General features: G+C 49.2%; 1 pseudogene across 1 annotated transcript; it reads right to left on the reverse strand.

Annotated features, from left to right (window-relative positions):
* Positions 1 to 18,551: 18,551 nt before the first annotated feature.
* Positions 18,552 to 20,298, reverse strand: LOC308616038 (uncharacterized protein NKAPD1-like; annotated as a pseudogene). Its single transcript has one exon. The product of its transcript is annotated as an uncharacterized protein NKAPD1-like (transcript).
* Positions 20,299 to 21,329: the final 1,031 nt, after the last annotated feature.

The raw sequence follows: 21,329 nt of genomic DNA on the forward strand, positions 1-21,329 counted from the left end.
CATCTGGATGGTAATCTATATGTTTTCAAGACACATCTGCATGCATTTTCTCACTTGGTCTTTGGGGAGAAGACCCATTATTGGGTAGAATTAATAGTAACAAAGTGGTCTCTAGAGTCGGATACACCTGCTTTCAAATCCTACTCAACAGCTGTGTGACCTTGGGCAGTTATTTAACCTCTCTGATCCCAGAAAAAGGGAAATGAGAGTAGCAGCTATCTCATGGAACTGTTGAGAAGGCTGCAGGAGTCAATGCATGGTACATTTCCAGCACAGGAAACACTCAGTGCCAGTTAGTTATTGTATCAACCTCATCCTTATCGTGACACTTATTATCACTCTCATTTTGTAAATGAGAAACTGAAGCTCAGATAATTGGAAGGCTCTTGCCTGGATTTACCCATCTAATAGGTGGTGGATTCAAGTACTGACCCAGAACAGGAATCCATATTCCAAGAAGAGAGACTCAGAGGGGGCTGGAGTGGCTGGGACTGATTCTCTAGAGCAGCACTCTCCATCAGAACTTTCTACAATGATGGAAATGTTCTATGTCTGAGCTGTCCAGTGTGGGAGCCACTAGCCCATATATTCATCTTTATACCAATGTTGTCCTTAAATATAATTTCTAATTTTTTTCATGGAGGAAGGGGCCCACAAAAGCTAAAGTGACTAGGGCCCTTGAAAGGCAGAATGTGACCCTGGGGAGATAGACATTTGAAGGAAACACAGGGCTTCCAGGCACCTGGGCTTTAAGGAAGAAAAGAGACAAAGTGGAAGATGATGAGAAAGTGTTTTGTTATTGGACTTCCTCTGCCAAAGTCATTTATCCACTCGCTCACTCAATACTGCTTTTTTGAGGGCCTACCCTGTGAGGTCATTCTAGAACAGAGAATAGGACAGGTGAGGTCCCTGCTCTTGTGGGGATTGGATTCTAGTGGCAGAGAGAGGGAGATGATAAATTTAAAAATATACACTATCATCAGGTGATGAAAAGTGATATGAAGGAAAATCATGCAAGGCAAGGTTAGAGAGTGATGGAGGGGGCGCTGTTTTTGAAAGGGCGGTCAGGGAAATCCTACGTGACAAGGTGACATTTGAGCAGAGGGAGGGCCACAAAGCCATCTTGAGAAAGAGTTCCAGCAGGCAGTGCAAAGGCCCTGGGGCAGGAGCAAGGAGACCGCAGACAGACTAGAGGGAGCAAGGAGAGAGGGGTACCTGCAAGATCAGGGAGGTGGCCTAGGGCAATTCAGCCCAAAGAAAAGACCTGTAGTGAGGGGGGATCCCATCACAGGATTTACATGATGGTTCTATAAGGAGCAGAAGGAGGGAGGGTCGTGCTGCTGGACGTAAAATCTTAGAGCCCTTCAAGACCATCCCCTGTGGCCAAGGGGTGGTATACAAGCTGTCCAGCTGCAATTAGTTTTGTTGGGCCTATAATACATTGTTTTGTTGTTTGATGGTATTCTACTTAATTAGTTACCATATGAACAATGGGAAGCTTCACCCAAAAATCTAGATTCCAACTTCTGTTTACCAAAGTGGAGGGCACTGTCTGTGTCCACCCATGGCATGGTTGGCTGGAGTTGAGTGGTTGCTGCCCCCTTTAGATGGGGCCTAGGCTCTCTAGTCCCGCTCCCCGCCCAAGCTCTCCCAGATGTGGAGGCCATTTCAGCTACCATTTATCTCCAAGGTAGTTTTCTAATAGAAGAGACACACGTCTGTACCTACACCTCTTTCCAAACTGTGAAGAAAATAGAATCCAGGATGGCCTCCTGTTCACACACTGGGCCTGCTTCACCCCTGAGGCTCCTGCCAGCTGTAGACATTTGAGTTTGGAGCCCCTGACACTCACTGAGCCCCAGAGAGAGCAAGGGATCTCTTCGTCTTGGGGTTGCCTATATGGGTCCATGAGCTTTGCATCTGGAGCTGAAAACTCCCTAAATCAGAGGGCATCCCAGGATCAGAGGGCTTGGATGGAGGGCGAATCCTGCCCCACTTCCTCCAGGGCTCTCTGTCCAGAGAGGTTTGTAAGATCAAAACCAGGTCCAGTTCAGCAGGGCATGAACCTGTTTATCATTTAGAAGCTCTGGAAACAAAGCAAGAGGAACAGGGCACCTCCTCTAAGTTCTGCGTTTGTGCCTTGGGATCCATCAGGGCACAGTGTGAACTCAGCCCTATGGGAAGGCCAGGGGGAACCCTGGAGTCTCTCCTCCTGGTGGGGCAGCCTCTGGCCAGGCAGGGACCAGGAGGCCCCCTGTATGGGAGGAGGCTGCCCTGAAGGCCTGAGTTTGGGGGTGGCTCTCTGCAAGCCTGGAAGGTTGTGTTCTGAAGTCAAGAGATAGACTCCCCCGGAGGACCGGGAAGCTCCTTTCAGAGGGCAGAACAGATTGCAGAGGCCAGAATGTCCCTGCTTCATGGACTTCATCTGGCGGGGTCTTTCCTCTTCTGCGTTCCTTGAAACTCTTTGATCCAATGAAATCCTGTGTCTTTCCAGGAACTATGGATGAGTTTTCAGACATCTAGACATCAAGTTCCAACAGGATGACTTGGATCACTAACCGAAGCTCTGAGCCTCTGTTTTCCTCATCTTTAAAAGAGAGATACTAACTGAACCCACCTCAGATAGTTCTGAAGTTTCGACTAGATGATTCAGATTAAGCAGTTAACACAGTGCATGATACCTAGCAACCGCTAAATAAATATTGGCTGTTATTTAAAAATGATCGTTATCATTATGGAAACTGGATTGAAACCCAGCTGCTGCTCTGAGCCCCGTTCCCATTCATTCCCACCTTCACCTTCTGAGGCATCCCTGTGAAGTTCCCAAGCCTCCCTAGGACACAGTTTACAAACTGCTAGGAGTCTAATCTCCATTTTGTAGAGATCGGAAAACTATGCCCCAAGAAGGGAAGTCCCATAGTGCTATGTACTAAGTCACATCACATGTTGGTGGCGCACCTGGAACCAGAGCCCGGTCTCCCCATCCTGGACACTTTGCACTGGCCAAGTGGCTCCCTGCAACCCGGCTCCTCTCCCAACCTGGGGCTCCTCAGGAACCCACACAGGCAGGGTCTCCTACTCAAGAGAGTGCAGGGGAAGGAGCCAGACTTCGGGGTCAGACCTGCCCCCCCATCCTGCCTCTGCTTTCGTCTGGGGGCCTGGCTTCCTTTCTCCAAGCCAAGCCTCCGTTTCCCCATTTGTGAAATGGGGCTGGCAACGGTTTCCTACTTGGAGGATTTAATGAGCTTATGCATGCAAAGCATTTAGCACTCCTTTGGTGCCGAGGGGCCTCAGTAATATATCAGGGGGCCTGGGAGGGGATCAAGCCGGAGACCCCTGAGCAAACCCCCTCATTTCATGGGGCCTCCACTTGTTCATCTGGGAATTGGGACTAGTCCCTGCTCTCCTGCCTCCACTGAGGTGTTGTCAAACGATGCTCTGAAGAAGGTGACATTTGGGGAATAGGAAATGTTTACAGAGGCACAGGCCCTGGTCATAGCTGATGTTTACTGAACATTTACTATGCACCAGGCCCTGTGGTATGCACTTGGCATGCATTATCACTTTTAAACTGGCTTACAGCAACCCTGTAATTATCCTCATTTTGCAGAAGGGATAAATGAGACTCAGAGAGGTTACCCAAGCTCCAAGTTCACACAGCTAGTTTGCGACCAAAGCAGGATTAAAACTCAGATCACCTGGGTGTCTTAACAGTTCCCTGGCCTGCCCCCCGCCGGTGCCCACAGCCTGGAAAGAGCTCTTGGGAGGGGGAGAGTTTTATGATCCTTCCCCCCACACCAGGGATCATATAACCATATGTCCTCTCCCACCAGCAAACACAAATTTTCAGCAAAGCCTTCCTCTCCAGTTCCATCACTTTCCCTCTGGCTGAACCCAGCCCAGCAGTGCTGTCTGTCCATCCAAGTCCAATCCTCTCTGAGCAGAACAACTTAGGACAAAGCTGGCAAGTAGGCAGGCCTTGCTTGGCAGGTGAGGAGCTGGTTCTAGCAGTGGGGCAAGACAGGCAGCTCCCTCCGCGGTTGGCGGTCCTGCTGTGGAGCTGGCTGAACCTGAACTGTAGAGCCAGAGGCAAGAGAGGGGTTAGGGATGATTTGGGAGCATCAAGATGCATACTAATGAGATGCAAATGAACCTCTGCCCAGCTACTCCAGCTCAAGCCCAGAGTCCCGCATTCAAGCCCCCTGGGCTGTGTCCACACCCGTTCCTCTTACCCATGGTAACTCTGTGCTCCACCCAGCCACTGGCAGACACAACAGAACTGCTGGGCCTGCTGTGTTCTCATCAGACAGGGCTGGCCATTGAATTGAACCAGGGGCTACATCTTGGGAATTCCCGAAGCAGGTGGGTGTAGGGGTTACAAATACATAGTCCAAGCCCCACCCCAAATCTACTGAATCAAAATCCTTAGGGGTGGGGCTCAGGAATAGATGTTTAACAAGCTCCCGGGGTGATTTTCGTGACTGGTGTTTGGGATCCGCTGAAGGTGGTAATCGCTTTCTTTAAGATCCTGTGTTCTACCATGCCTTGTTGCAAAGTTGATGTTGCCTATGTGGCCTTCTCCTGGCCCTGGGGGAGAGAGGCGGGTGGGGAAGTTAGGAAAAGACTGAAATCTCCATGACTCTTTTAGGCTAGACAAGTGCTTCTCAAATGTCAGTGTGTTAAAAATCACAGCCTCATTCTTAAGAAGTTTGATTTCATAGGGCTGTGGTAGAACTCGGAGGGCGTGTTTTCCCCTGTAGATGGGGAACACTGGCTCCCGGGCAAAGCAGCCACAAGCTTATCTCTAAAGTCAAACAGAAGAGGGAAACAACAGACCTGATTCCTGTCTGGAAGTCTCTGAGTCTGCAAATGTCTCCACTCGTTAGCATCTGAAACCCCAGAGACAACTGTTTACCTTTTTGCGGACAGGTCTGTCCCAGATAGAGACACAGCCCCGTGAACAATGTTCCCCTTGCAATGAATAGAACTGAACTGAAAATCTAAGGGTTCCAGCCACACACACATACCTCAAGGGCCCAATAATTGCACTCTTAGGCATTTACACAGCGGAAGTGTGTACGTATGTTCATGAAAGATTCACAGGAGAATGTTCAGAGCAGCACTATTTATAATAACCCTCTGTTGGAAATAGCCTGAATGTCCATCAAGAGCAGATGGCTAAGTAAATTGTGGCTTGGTCATATAGTGGAATACTATACATCAAAGAAAATGAAAGTATTGCTCTAGGCAACAACAGAGGTGAATCCCCCTCACATAATGTGGGGTGAAAACAGCTATATACAAAAGAGTGCATACTGTGCTATTCCAACTATGTAAAACTTTAAAACAGGCAACACTCATCTATGGATTACATTAGGATAAAGTTACCCTTGGGCAGGGGAAGAGGGGTGGTTAGTAACTGGAAGGGGCACAAAGAAGTTTTCTGGAATGGTGGTAATGTTCTGTTTCTTTATCTGGGAGCTGGTCAGTTTCTGGAAAGTTTATTGAGCTGCACACTTAGGATTTGCGCATTTTTCTGTATGCATATTATACTTAATTTAAAAGTTTTCTAAAAGTACTAGTAAAGGACTTCAAAGAAGACTTTTAATAAAAGGAAAAGCATTTAAATAATAAAAGGGAACTCCAGGTGACTTCTGACTGTGGCAAATTGCATGGGATTTCATGGCTATGGGATCGTGGACTCTTCCTGTCCCAGGAACCAGGAAGGAGACAATTCTCAGAACCCAAGAGCTCGGGCGCCATGCCAGGTCCTACCAGGGCTGTGGAAAACCGATGCCTCAGCAGTTCCTGTCCCCACCCCCACATGGCCCGCCCTCCCCAGAACTGCAAGGACAATGGCAGCCCATTTTGCACTGGATTCCCAGGTTCAGCTGAGTTCGCATTCATTGGGGCTTGCTTCATGCAGCATTTTTCTGTCCTCAGAGCAGTTTTCTGGCCCATTTTCTTTTTTGATCCCCTCAAAGACCCTAAATGTAGAGCAAGAAGTATTTCCATTTTATAGATGGGAAAGTTGAGGCCCTGAGATGGGGGTCAAAAGGCTTGTCCAAAGCTAGCAAGGTCTAGCAAGCGGCCCAGCCAGGACTCAAACACAAGGCTTCAGATACCAAATTCAACACTCCCTTGGCTACACCGCAGATGGTCTCTTCCCAGTAATAGCGATGCTGATTATAGCACCTATCAATTAGTGAGCACTTTCCCTGGGGATGTCTCAGAGCCTTCAATAACCCAAGGAGGTAGGCACTATCATATCATTTCCATTTTAACAAGTTAAAAAACTGAAAAGTCAGGAAGTCCAAGTGCCTTGTCCAAGGTCAATGCCTAGTAAGTGTGGAGCATGGATTGGAAGAAATGGTCTGAGTTGAGTCGAAGCTCTGAATCGCTAGTCCAGTGGTTCCCAAATTCAGCTGGACCTCACCTGGAGTTCCCTTAGAGCTTGTAAAAATACAGGTTCTCGGGCTTCCCTGGTGGCACAGTGGTTGAGAGTCTGCCTGCCGATGCGGGGGACACGGGTTCGTGCCCCGGTCCGGGAAGATCCCACATGCCGCAGAGCAGCTGGGCCCGTGAGCCATGGCCGCTGAGCCTGTGCATCCGGAGCCTGTGCTCCACAGCGGGAGAGGCCACAGCAGTGAGAGGCCTGCGTACCGCAAAAAAAAAAAAAAAAAAAATACAGATTCACTGGCTCCACCGCCAGACCACACATTCCAATGATGTAGACTCAGGATGGGGCTGAGAAAGCTGTATTTTTAAAAACAGCCCTAGGCATTTGGGATGCTCAGCTCTAAACTAGGCTGCCACTGAAATAAGACAGTAAAAGCAAGATAATTTAAAGGTAAAGCTTAATTTAGCAACTTCCAGATTAACACACGGAACCTCTCTAATAATTAGAGTCCTCCTAACCAATGGTCCACAACCCCTCCAGAAGATATTTGAGAACAGCCGGACTGGCTGGATAATAGCTATGCTTAGGGTGGGGGGGCAGTGACTGACAAGGGGCATCTGGAGAGTGTGTGAGGGGGCACTGGTGCTGGTGATGTCTGCTTTTTGCTCTGGTTCCTGGTTTGCCACCGTTTGCATTCACTTTGTAAAACTTCATCAAGCTATAACTTACAGTTGATACAGCCTCTTTTTGAATGTTTACAAAAAGGAAAAAAAAAAGTCAGGCCAACCATCTGTCAGAGACACCGTGTAAAGAGCAATCTTTACACAGAGTAGAGATTTATACAAGAAATCCAATAGAGTTCTTCTAATTACATGCTTCCAAGAGCTTGAGATTCTAGGATTTGAATTTTCCAAGATGCTGTGATTCTCTGAGTCAATTCCCAAGACTTCAGGAAGCCCCCAAATCTGTAATAGTAGTTAACGTTTAGTGAGCTCTTGGCATGTGCTGACTGCTGTGCTAAGAGCTTAAGAGCTTCGTATGGATCCATTCACAGCAGCTCTGTAAGGTATTGATAGATAACATTATCCAGCCCACAGCCCTCAGAGAGGTGAAATAATGTGCCCAAGCTCACAGAGCTGGAAAGCGGCAAAGCCAGGACCAGATCTCCAGCACCCTGGCTCCAGAGCTGGTGTGCCCAGCCATGGTGCCATACTAGTATGAAGGTCTGCCGCTTCCCAAGGCTAAGTGTCTAAGCATCTCAGTGATACATTTTGTGCCGTCTAACCTTGCATTAGCTGGGAGGACCCAGGGGGAAGGGGATGCTGCAGGGACAGACAGCAGCTCTGACCTGGGACACGTGAGCACATGTGGGCCAACAGGCACATACATGCTGACGTTACCCCACAGTTGGCATGTACAGTCCTGCTCAGCTGGCACCGAGGCCAACTGCTGTGGGCACTGGAGCTGAACGGGAACTTGGAGAGTTCTCTGTTGTGGGCTCTCTGCCCTCAGCCAGAAGATGGGCAGCTGCCATTTACCTGCCATTCCAGGTCACCTTGCAGTGACCCACAAGTCTCAGGAATGGAGAAAGGCAGTCAGGGAAGGCATTTGTCTCTTCTGCAAGCTCCTAACTGGAAAATGCTTACGGCATCACCTCATTCAGGAGGTAGTTTGTCAATCATTGGGTAGTGGTGGACAGTCGGGCACTGTGATTGTCCAAGGGGGAGACAACAAGATATCATCACCTTCTGCTCTGACCCCTCCTTAAATTCTGGCTCCACCAAGACACTCTTTGAATTAAACTTCTTCAACGTGGTCCTCCAATATTTACAAAACAAAAGCCATGCCTCTATGATGATTCCCTGAAATCCTAACGTTTTAGAGGCGTATATCGAAATATTTTCAGATGCAATTATGTATACGAGATTTGTTTCAAAATAATCTGATCAGGGAAGAGTTGGTGGAGGTATAGGGGAAACATAATTATTGAAGCTGAGTGATTTTTTTTAATACTCTTCTGCTTCCTTTTGGTATTTCTATAACTTCTCATTAATAAAAAATTATACATAAATTATATACATATATATTTTTTAAAAGTCATACTCCTTGGCCTGGCACACATGGCCTTCAGTGACCTGACCCCATCCTGCCTTTCAGAGCACATCTCCAAATGTTCCCCACACAACTGATAGTTTTCTGCACACACATGCCATTTTCTCTTAACTGCTATGCTTTTGCATATGCTACTTTTTCTTTCTGAATTGCCTTTCCCACTTTTCTTTCTTTTTTTAAGCCTCATTCAGTCTTCAAAACTGATGTTCAGTCTCAGATTCTCCTAGAAGCCTTCCTCCACCAACTTCATAACTGGGCTATCTATGTATGGCTCCATGGGCCCCACTGCTAGCCCCAGTTTGCCTCTATTTTACCACCTACCTCGACATATTAAACCACCCACTTAGCTGCCTCTTCCAGCTGTGAGTTTCTGGGGGCCTGACACATCGTAAGTGCTAAGTGTCTATTGAACTAAGATCTGTTGAGAAAACAGAAGCTGTGCGACTGAAAGGAAGTGGCTTAGCTTTTCTGAGTCTCTATTCACGTCCACACTGAAAACAACAATAGCAGCAACAAAAAGAAGTGGTAGGGGATCATGACTGCAGGCCCGCAGGCCGGTTGTGCAGAGTAGAAGAGAAGGTATATGTGACACAGTCTAACCTGGTGACAGGCACATCGGGGGGCTCAGGACATCAGAGCTCTCTTTTCAACCTTTAAATCCCATGTTCAGGGCTGCGCATTGACCCAGGACACCATTGCAAACTGGCTACTGACTTCAGGCAAATAATTCCAAATCGATGATTCCATCTGTAAAATGGAACCAGTAATTCTTTTTTTTTTTCTTTGCGGTACGCGGGCCTCTCACTGTTGTGGCCTCTCCCGTTGCGGAGCACAGGCTCCGGACGCGCAGGCTCAGCGGCCATGGCTCACGGGCCCAGCCGCTCCGCGGCATGTGGGATCTTCCTGGACCGGGGCACGAACCCATGTCCCCTGCATCGGCAGGCGGACTCTCAACCACTGCGCCACCAGGGAAGCCCAGAACCAGTAATTCTTGAAGGGAGACATCAGGGAACTCCTGAGCACCTTCCACTTGTACAGTTGCAGATTCTTGCTGACTCTCTGGCAATAGTGAGGGAATGGTGTGCAGGTGTGTGTGTGTGTGTGTGTGTGTGTGTGTGTGTGTTGGTAGGTGTTGGGGGAGGGGTCTGATTGATGAGGTCTATGTCCCCTGTCCCCTGAAAGGCGTCTTACAGTTTAGGGATCAATCTTGTTGTTGATCCCAAATTGCCTCCGGGGGTATGGGGGCCATTCACTGGCCTCTGAGGCTGACCACCCACACAGGGAGCAGGACTCTCTCCTGAGCTGGGCGAGGCAAAGAGAGGAAAAGGAAGGTGAAAAGACCTGCGCTGTGGCCCTGCTTTCCCCACTCACTTGCCGTGTGACCGCAGCCAAGTTATCAGCCTTCTCTGAGTAGGCCTCCGTGTCTCTACCTGTCTGATTCAATGATCTCTAGGGACCCTTCCACTCTTATCTATGATGGGGTTGGACTAATGCTTAGTTCCTCTGAGCAGCAGTTCTCATCTGTGAATTAGAAGTGAAGATTCATTCATTCTCTCAACATATATGCAGTGAGTTTCTTTTACGTGCCAGGTGCTGTGCTAGACACGGGTTCCGGAGCAGTGAGCAGCACTTAGTAGGAGAGACCATATCAAACAAAATATATGCAAATAACTAATAATTACAATTGTGATCTGACTTAGGAAGGAACACTTCAGGGTGCCGTGAGATGATCTCCACCCCAGGGGAAGCGGAGAGGAGGCAAATAATTGATGACTGTGACCAGCATAAACAAGGCCCTGGCACTACATGCATTATCTCATTTAATTTTCACATCAATCTCTGAGAAAGGAACTACCATTCACCCCATTTTTTCAAATGAGGAGACTGAGGTTTAAAGAAGTTGAGGCCCAGGTCATACAACCGATAGTATCCAGGATTTGGACCCACACTCTTCATTTTAAACCTGTCTGGAAACCGCTATTATAAATGTAAGCATTTAGTTCCATTAGTCATAGAAACAGTAACATTGAGCTTCTGAGCTAGCTCAGCTTGTGCTGGGGACCCAAGGGAAGCTTTCAGGGGCTCTGTGCACACATTACTGACGGAACCCCAAAGGCAGGGCCCATCCGGCAGGTACAGGAAGGTCCCCAACTATGCCACCCCATCATCCTTAGCACACACTGGTTTCCACTAAGGCTACCCCCTGTTCTCGCGTACTTGGCGAGAACAAGAAGGAAAACTACCAGGCCGAGGTGAGTTCATTCATACCCGGGGAAGAGTGTGCAGGCAGCAGAGTGTGGTGGCCCAGCTCACAGAGGCCTGGGGCGGGGGGGCCTGGCAGCCCCTCCCATTGGAAAGCACAGGCACAGCTGACATGTAGGAGCTGAAGAGTGTCAGTGTCTTTCTGGGTCTGGTTCTCTGAGTCCTTAAGGAGACCACTAAGAGTCATGGAGACAGGGAAGTTCTAGGGAAACCTTGACTCCCTCCAGTTCCTCCCCACTTTACAGATGAGGAAAGTGAGACCCAGAGAGCGTGTGGCTGACGGGGCCTCACTGTTTTGCTCCACCACCCTGGCCAGCTCATGGACTCAGCCCCTTCCTGCCAGAAGTGTAACCTGTGCTCCGTGGAGAGCCCTGGGGTGAACCCGAGCTTGCCTCTTCCCGCACCAGGGTGTTGAGTTCCACAGCTTCCTCACCTGCAAAATGCAATCATTCCTGCTCTGCCTACCCAGCAGCCTTGCTGGGGTCAATCGATTAAGAATGGATCTTACAGGGAACTCTGTTAGGTGCTCTGTAATGACCTATATGGGAACGAAGTCTAGAAGAGAGTGGATATATGTATATGTATGGCTGATTCACTTTGCTGTACAGCAGAAACTAACACAACATTGTAAATCAACTATACTCCAATAAAAAAAATTAATTAAAAAAAAGAACAGATCTTAACAATAATCCAACCACCATTACTGAAAATGTAGGGAAATAGGTAGGCCCAGAGCAGTATGAAACTCTTTCAGGCCACACTGCCTTTGAGTTACAGGGATGTGAATAATGAAATTCTCTTTTCCCCCTGCCTGCTTTGAAAACCCAACATTTTCAAATGACCGTGTATACTCAGCCCCACCCCCAAACACAGGAAGCATCCAGTGGGTATCAACTGTAATAAAAACTGTTAGTTGATTCTGCGTGGAGGGCACTGCTCACCTGCCCAGGCTCAGCACCCCCATCTTAAAAGGAGCTGAAGGATTGGAAATGCTGTGTTCTGAGCCTGCTTCTCTACCTCCCTGCTCTCCTGAGCCCAGGCCTTGCCCCTGAGTGCTGTGCACCTGGGGACAGAGGCAGCCTTTCTGAGCCCTTAGCCAACCTCAGCATGGCCTGCTGCTTCCCACACTGGGGCCAATAGCACCCCCCCACCCCCCCACCAAGTGGAGGGCTGAACTCTGGCCTGGTGGCTCTGTTCAGCGTTCCACTCCAGCTCTCCTTCCCCCACAGATAGGCGTCAGATTCCTGCTTCCCCCAAGAGCTGCTCCCATTCCCCACACCCACCCCAGTGCTGCCCTTGTCCTCTGAGACTCGCTGACTTTTGCAGCCCTTGGAGACAGTGAGCACCCCCATCCGACAGCCAGGAAAGCTGAGGTTCTAATCTGGGTGCCTCTAAAGAGTCGCACGAGAGCCAGAGCCAGCCAGATTGTCTGACTCTCCCTCGGGCCCTCCCGCCCTCCCTCCCCCTCACCAGGTGGCTTTGTCTGTTTTAGGGACCCCGTGCGAACTCATCACCTCTCGGTTCCCTGGCCCCAGCCCTTCCTCCTAAAATCAAGGAGGAAATTGTCTCCACATCCCCTTGAAGGCTCAGCCCCAGAGAGCCCGAGCAGGGAATTTCATTCTTCCAAGAAAAGGAGCCCAACTTTCCATACATGCAAATGTGACCTGGCTTCTCCCAAAGATCAAAGCCCTAGCCTTGTCCATTCCTGGGCCCCAATCCCCAGCCCCCAGGCTTGGGCTGGCTTCATTCAGTGTACCTAGGTGACCAGGACCCAGGTGTCCTTGTCCTACCCCTGCCGTGCCTGCCCCAGCCATCTCCTGGTTCTGTCGCCACCTTCCAGGAGCCCCTGCTCAGGGACCAGAATGGATGAACTTTGCAACTCCCACCCCCTAACTTCCCATCCTCCAGCAGTTCTTACCTGTGCCCTTCAGGTCGGGGAGGGTGCCCCGGGGTGGGCTGCTGGTCTGGAGCCCCTTTCACAAGCCCCAGGCTGACAAGCTCGGGAGGGAGGTGCAGAGTCTCAGAGCAGGAAGGCGCACACTCGAAGAGGCTGCTGAGAAAGTTGGAGTAGGTGTGTCCCAGTCCAGGAGGAGGAGGAGGAAAAAGGAGGTGGGAGAATTGAGGCGGATCATCCCCTCCTGCCAGCTCTGGAGTGGAGGGAGGGAGCCAACTGGGTTGTGGCCCAGAACTCACGGTGGGGAATCAAGTTATGGAAAATGACGGCTGGAGAGTTGCTGAGAAATCGGGCCCATCTCCACCTCCCTTCTCGGTTTTACAGAGGGATAAACTGAGGCCCTGGACAGGTTGTACTTGCCTGAGGACACAAAGAGACCATGAGGCACTGGGAAAGGACACAGGTCGCTCAGCTCTCCGGCCAGTGTTCTCTCCTCTCTCCTCCCCACGCTGCAGATCTGGATGAACGACCACAGTCACCCCTCCCCACAAGGTCTGGTTAATAACTTGCTACCTCATGAGGTTGTTATGAGGATTAAATGAGATAACAGTTGAGGGAAGGCGCTTGGCAGAGAAAGTCCCACATAAAAGGTAATTCTTCTTCTCATTGTTATTAGCTGTGCCGTCCTCAGTAAGTGACTTAACCTCTCTGAGCTCTGGTTTCCCCAGCTGTGAAATGGGGGTAACAGGAATCCCTACTTCATAAGGTTGTGCAGAATCGTGAGACAGATAATGTGTATAAAGTGCAAAGCACAGTGCCTGGCATCTCTTTTCCAGGTACTGTACTGGACACTGGTGACATAGAGGTAAATGAAATAGTTCCTGCCCCACAGAGCTGAAAATGGCTCTGTTACCATCCTGTTCATTCCCCCCTGCTCTCCCCCAGCCCCCAGATTTACAGGCCCTCTGCAGCTTCCCTGGCAAATAAATGAGTCTTTGCTTGCATACCTCTAATTACAGGGAGCTCACTACCTCTTCCAGCAGTCAGTTCTGACTCAGCAATTCTACCTGATGTTCAGCTGAGCAGCAGCCCTTGAACCTGGTTAATAAACAAGAAGTCTACATATCTTTATTATTACTATTATTATAACTATATGACTCAAGGCAAATGATGTCAGTTTGCTGTCTCTATTTCCTCATTTGTTAAATGGGCTCAAAACTGCTGGGGCCACTCAGAACAGAACTATTTCCTCTGCCCTGTGACAAAACCTAAGGCCTGATTCTCTGGCTAGGACTTGGTTTTCTAAAAGTTCAGTCTGGACCCTATGGCTAAGTGGAACCATTAAAGTTCTGGTCTTTTTTTTTTTTGTGATTTTGCCCCCAAGGGGAAAACCTGTTTTTTTTTTTTTTATTTTTTTTTATTTTAATGCTTGGCTTATTTATTTATTTATTTATTTATTGGCTGTGTTGGGTCTTCGTTTCTTTGCGAGGGCCTTCTCTAGTTGTGGCAAGCGGGGGCCACTCTTCATCGCAGTGCGCGGGCCTCACACTATCGCGGCCTCTCTTGTTGCGGAGCACAGGCTCCAGAAGCGCAGGCCCAGCAGCTGTGGCTCACGGGCCCAGTTGCTCCGCGGCACGTGGGATCCCCCCAGACCAGGGCTCGAACCCGTGTCCCCTGCATTGGCAGGCAGATTCTCAACCACTGCGCCACCAGGGAAGCCCAAAGTTCTGGTCTTGTTTATGGAGGAGTAATGAGGCTCTTGGTGGTTTCCCAGCCCTCAGGAGATATCCATTCATGGAGTGGCTGCAGCCACTGTGGGCCATGCCCTCAGGGATCTGTCACCGGAGTCAGGGATGACCACAGGTGTCAAGCAGCTTCCACGTGTTGCCCAAGACACCTAGAGGGGCCCCCTAACAGGAAGAGTCTCCCAGGTGTTCCCTCCTACAAGCTGCATGAGAGGCCTAGGGGTTTACAGCATGAGGGGGACTGCTGTGATCAACGCCAACGGGAAGGCTAACCTGGGCAATTATCCACTCGGCTGATTGCCACCCAAGTCTCCGAGTCTGGGCCGATTAGGCATTAACCCGAGGAAGGTGGCTGTGCGGCCCCTTTGGCTAGTCATGTGTGACTATCTGCCTTTGGGCTCCCCATCCTGGCCAAGGCTGGCCTCCAGCCTGTCCAGTGCAGGGATGTCTGCAGCCTGGGGGTAAGGGAGCAATGATGACTGGGATGGATCGCAGAACCGCAGGACGCTGCTGACATCCGTCCTCTCCTCCCCAGTTCCTCCACCACTCCTGCCCCAGGCCCTGATCCCCCACTCTGTGGGTCCCAGGACCTAACTGGGCAACCTTCTGGCCTCCAGCCCCCCAGGGAAATTGCACTCCTCACTGACCCCCAAGCATGCTTGCAACTTCTCACTCCTGAGCCCCTGCTCACAGCTTCCCGGACATCAAAAATGGTACCTATTCATCTTGGTACAGCCCATATGCCAGCTCCCCTCTGTGAACTCCCCCAGACCATGGCCCTGACCTGAGTGAGAAGTAATAATAATAATAATAGCAGCTAATCTTTATGTCAGACACTCATCTCAGCACTCTGCGGGAATTATCTCGTTTCTCTGAACGCCACCACAATGGATTAAGCGCTGTTATCATTCTCTAGTTTTCAGATGAAGAAACTGAAGCTCAGAAAAGCTTTAATTACTTGCCCAAGGTCACTGGTCTAGACTAAGCTAAGTTGCAAGCCCTGCTCTGTCTGGACCCTCTTAACCACCGGCCTGTACTACCCGCCTCTCCCCTTCCTCCCCGCATCATTGTGGCTGAACCTCCTGTGTGCCCCTCTGCTTTGTTCTACTTTTGTGGGTGCCTCTTTTCACATCACCTCCCGCCCCACTCTGGTTTAAGCTCTTCAGGGATGGATCTCTGTCTAACCCAGGGGTTCTCAACCGAGGCTGCACGCTGGCATCACCTGGGAAGCTTCTACAAATCATGGTGCCCAGGCCCCACCCCCCCAAACCAATTACATCAAACTCCCTGGGAGTGGGCCCCGGGCATCAGTTTTTCCCAGCAGTGTCAGCCACATCGTAGGCATTAAAAGAATTACATCTGATTCTGAATCCCCTGCCTGGACCTCAGTTTCCCTGTCTCATTGAAGCATGTGTTGAACTCTGATCTTTGACATCTAACTCTAGTATTCTAAAGCTCTAACATTCTTGACATAGGATGTTGTAGTCTTCAAGAGAAAGACCTGGCAAATTATCACTGTCCACTCTCCTACTTGCCTGAGGAAAGCGGGACTGGTGAGCGCTTCCTCCCTCCCTCCTAGGTTTTCCTTCCTAGAGCAATCTGTCCATGTTCACCATGGGGTAGAGAGTATAAATGAGGGGCTTGAGCAGTGATGAAAATTCTAACCAGATGACAAGTTTCAGGGTGTCCATGGATTCTGGAAGCACAGAGAGTATTATTTTCGTTTCTAATAGACTGAATCCCTCGGATTCCTTCTGGGGCAGGCTAAAGGCTCAGGTTAATTCAGTGAAAATCATAGACACGAATCATGAAAGACAGCGCATCACAGACGCATGTGCAAGATTGGCTGACAAACATCCTGGCTGGCACGGGACTGAGGGGCTTCCGGGGATGCAGGACTTTCAGGGAAATGAGAACCGTCCGTCACCCTAATAAAGGGAACTGCTACATCACTGGCCCACATGAGTTGCATACCCAGAGTAGGTGCGGAGTGAGTGTGGCCCACCTTGGAGGACCAGTCTGGAGAAAAGATTCAGCTTATAGGGACAGTTGGATGATGGACTGGTTACAATGAGACAGCATGTTCAATGAACATGAGACGCAAGCTGTCATTTCCAGGGCTGGGGTCCCTTCTGTCGTACTTCCCGGGGAGAGTCACATATAGCAGGATGGGAGTGGGTACGGAGCGGAGACCCTGGAGTCTGGTTCGTGGACCTGTGGACAGGAAGGGCTCCAGAGGCCTGGCTGTCCAAGGGACCTGATGCCTTTAAGGAGGATGAAGTCATCAGGGGATGAGGCCACCTGGCTCCGTGAGGGCTGCAGCCTGCAGCCAAGAGGAAGAAGCAGAAGGTGGAAGGCAGGTGGGCCGAGGGGGCCGAGCTGGGGATGTCAGCTGTGTGGCTGACAGACGGGACCCAGCAGGAGTGGGAACCGCTAGCCCTGGTGTTGCCTGGGGTGCCCGGGAATGTAATCAAACACTCAGCAGACCTGCTGGCCATGGGCATCTGGGCACCACCAGGCCCTCCAGCTCATCCTGACCCCCAGCTGGCAATTCTGACAGGCTCCTACCAGGAGAAATGTCCGGCCTGGTTAGTGAGGCTAGTAAGGATGAGCTCATCCGCCCAATCCAGCCCTCAGTCAGCCTGCCTCAGGCTGGTGCTGGTAGGTAGGGTGTCGCTGAGAGCTCCTAGAGCCCGGCTGGCTGGTTCAATGGCTTTGGTTAGGTCACCACAACAGGAAGCCGGGAGATGGGGGGCCACTCTGAGGACGGGAAATGGAACCTCTGATGTAATCCCCACATTTACCTGCCCCCAGACGGGGGGCTCTGATGTGGCCCTGGCCCCCCTGAGAACCAGTATCCCTCCCATGTCCCCTTCTCCACAACCGCGAACCACTTTTCCAGCATCATCTCCCATTTCTCCCTCTTGTATAGTAACAACAACAATAACAATTGTGGTGAATATATGAATAACTGGTATTTGTTCTAATTTATTAAGTACTAGGCTAAGTAAGCATCATCTCATTTGATCCTCAAAGAGATCCTCCTAGTAAGATACTACTATTATCATTCTCATTTTGCAGAGGAAGGAACTGAGATTCAGAGTTTAAAGGGACTTGTCCAAGGTCCTCATACCTTTAAATGGCAGAGCCCGGATTTGAACTAAGTTTATCTAGATCTAAAACCTGTGCTCTTAACCTCCACCCTCTGTTATGCTCCAATCCAATCACAGGATTTGGATCCATGGCCATGCTGCCTATATCTAGATAGGCCCCGCTCTTGATTCAGTGCTCTGATGTCTCTGTCTTACAAATCCCAATAACTTAAAAAATTTTTTTTTAATTTTATGACTAAGCATTTTATTGGAAATCTGTTCTGTAAAGAGAACAAATTTAATAGTTTAGAACTGCAAAATATTACCACCTCGTGGAATGTGGTCATAGTTATAGGCTATTGCTAGTTACCTGCTCCGGACCTCATAACCAATGAATGGCAGAACCAAGACCAAAAGTCTGAGCTTTCAAGCTTTTTACTCCACCCATGAAGTGACAACCAAGAAAAAAACAATGTCACTTGACCTGCCTTAATGAAAAAAATTCACTTGTGTTCTGCCAGCCTTCTTCCAGTGATATTTTGGTTTCTTAAGAATTAACATAGTAGGGATCACAGTATATGGCAAAGGGAAGTAACAAGGTCTCTGCTTGGTGCTTTAATCCAAAGGCAGACTAGGAAGAAATGGATATGTCCCCGAGAAGCCTGTTTCATTTTGGAACTGATTCAACCTAGTTTCAGGAAAAATCTAAAGTTCATTAACAGATTAAGAAATGAACAAGGAAGACAACACTTAAATAGCTGTTGCTGCCCTGAATCCTGTTCAGAGCACCATTAGCACAACTAATGCCTAATTCTTCCTCATTTGGTTGAGGACTTAACCTAAGACAACTGAAGAAGTAATTCTGAACACAAGTCCATTTAGGCAATGAACAATGGAACTAGAAAACCTTTTACGATCCAATTACCATGTTGAGGGATATACTGAGTGTAGCCACAGACCCTGTCCAGCAGGGAAATTTGACAAAAACTCCTAGTCTCTTCCAATAACAGCTGTCTATGGATGTTACCATGAATAGAAAATGTTCTTATGCTCATTTCCTCATTAAGTAAACTGGACCACACCTGTGGGGTCGAAATACAGAAAGGTCAAAGCACCAAGGCTAAAGACAAAGTCAAGTTGTGGCACCTACTATGTAAACAGACAAGAGCAACACGATGTTCCCTTATCACTGTATTCAGCACTAGTTCCAATCCATCTCTTGACCCCAGCCCTTGCTTTCCCCAAATTCAACATTCCAGTTGGTATACCCAGGTCATTATTGGATTCAGCTTTCTGGGTCCTTTAATTGGCTGCATATGCACTCTACACTAAATGTGATTAAGTACAAAAAAAAAGAAAATAATAATGTCTTCAAGAAACCTTCGTAACAAAATAACAGATTCCCTATTAACAATTAGAGGATCAAGTTTAACAGGCCAAAATAGAAGACAAGAAGTCTGTCAGAATGTACATAGATGGCACAGGACAGCTCTGACCTCAGGCCCCCTGTGCTGAGCAATAGAGTCACTGGCAAATCCCCAAGATGTAAGAGCTGTAAATATCCAGAGTCATGCAGGAAACAAGAATGTTTCTTTCTCATTAAGTCATCCTCTGAACTCTCGGCAGACCTTCCATCTGTAGCCACTTTCCAATTTGTGTGTTTGTTTGTCCTCTCCTGTATTTCATTGTTAACTATAGGGATGTGGGCTTTTTTAATCTCTCTTTTTCCTTTTGGTTTTCTTTGTGTCTCTTTCCTCACTTTCCTCAGAACTGACCGATGTAGAATCATCTGACTGGGAAGTGTCACTTTCTGCCTCTAAGAATAAAGCAGATTTCTTGAGAGACTTTTTCCTGGATTTTTTCTTGCGCTTATGTGGCTGTTTCCTTTTCCTGGTACTAAAAGCCCCAGTTTCTTCTGAGGACACGCTTGAGGAATCTGCCGTTATATCTGTGGCTTCCTTTTTGCTTTTCTTCTGTTTTTTTGTGTGACATTTTTTTCTGCTTTTTTTTTTGTGTGTGGGATTTCTTTGACTTCTTGTGTTTGTGAGATTCATGGGTAGATGATTTTTACCTGGGGAGATGTTTTTTTCCCATTGGTAATATCTTGCTGATCACTACTGTTTCAAATTCTTCAGGGTATAACTCTTTATATCCACTGTGACCCCATCTGTCTGGCATGTGAGCTTCATAATCATGTAACTTCTTGTTCCAGGATTTAGGCTTAAGAAAATCATCCAGTGCCCCAGAAATTTCATTCTTTGGCCTCCAATAGTCTCTTTTGACTTTCTTCATCAAAACCATCACTACGCATCCGGCTTGAACTGCTGGGTAACATTTTCCTTTTGGTCCCCCGGTATGCATCTTCCATCTGTTTCTCCAGTTCTCTTATTTTCCACATATCTGATTCCTCCTGAGTCTTATTGTGAGCGTCTATGTGCCGGATGACGTTCCTCAGGAGTACTGTCCCCAAGGGAACTCAGGACATTCTTCAATCCTCGATCTGTGCGCCGCAGCCTCGCCCCCAATCACTTTTTTTTTTTTTTTTTTTTTTTGCGGTACGCGGGCCTCTCACTGTTGTGGCCTCTCCCGTTGTGGAGCACAGGCTCCGGACGGGCAGGCTCAGCGGCCACGGCTCACGGGCCCAGCCGCTCCGCGGCATGTGGGATCCTCCCAGACCGGGGCATGAACCCGTGTCCCCTGCATCGGCAGGCGTACTCTCAACCACTGCGCCACCAGGGAAGCCCCCCAATAACTTTTGAATGAGGTTCACCCATGGTCGTTTCGCACTGGGCCAAGCAGATGAGGTAGCAGGTTCTGCAGATCAGCCAACCTCAGCCCATCACCCTCCATTGGCTCATGCTGTGTGTCTACCTGGATTGCCATCCCGCCCGCACCTACCAGATCCATCACAAGGTTGCCCAATCCAGGAGCGTCTCTTGACCTCCCTCTCCACACCTCCCCATGAACTGCTGGGGCTTCTGTGCTCTTTGTGGAGCACAGATTGCTGTGTTCTGGTCTGCCAGTGAGGTCAGGGCAGGATACCACTGTGTGGTCCTCCTCCCCCTTGCTGTACTTGTCAGGGGAGTGGGGCACAGGGGGCGGTTTGAACTTGAGGTTAGACAGTTGGATTCAAACCCAGCTCTGCCATCTTGCAGTTGTGTGACATTGGACAAGTTACTTAACCTCTCTGGGAAGTAGTTTCCTCATCTCCCAAATGGAGGTGGCAATGGAGGGTGGCCGAATGGGGTTCTTATCTTGCAGGGATTGTCAGGATTAAGTAAGATAATGAATCAGTAAAACTAAGCAGTGTGCCTGAGGCGAAAAGTGGTAGTTTTCTGGATCAGTTTGGTGTCTAATTCATCTATGAATTTCCAGTAGGTCTTCATATAGTGCTAATGAAATGTGATAGGTGCAGAGGAGGGATAGATGTGAAATTGTTTTGCGAGTGCCAGAATGCCACACGTGTAGAGAGTAGGACATGATTACGGATGCAGAAACTGAGGCCTGGAGAGATTTCCTGGCCTGCTCAGGGCCCCACTGCCCTCTCTTCCTCGCTTGCTCAGGTGCTCGGGTCCTGCTGGGTCACCTCCAGGCCAGCAAGGTAGGGGCCCTCAGGGGCAGGAGTCTGCTCTCTGCTGCCTGAATTCCGGAGGCAGCTCTGGAAGCCCCACCAGCCCCATCTCCCTCGGCAGCCACATTCCAGACATTCTGCCCAGGTGAGGAAGAGGCCAGCCCAAGGGAGGAAATCCGGAACTACTAGACAGAGGGTGGCAAGGAGAGAGGTCTCCTGGGGACCAGGCTTGCTGGCGCTCTGGATCCCTCAG

The sequence above is a fragment of the Mesoplodon bidens genome (assembly GCF_964165515.1).
Source record: "Mesoplodon bidens genome assembly, chromosome: 4".
In the NCBI taxonomy this organism is placed as follows: Eukaryota; Metazoa; Chordata; class Mammalia; order Artiodactyla; family Ziphiidae; genus Mesoplodon; species Mesoplodon bidens.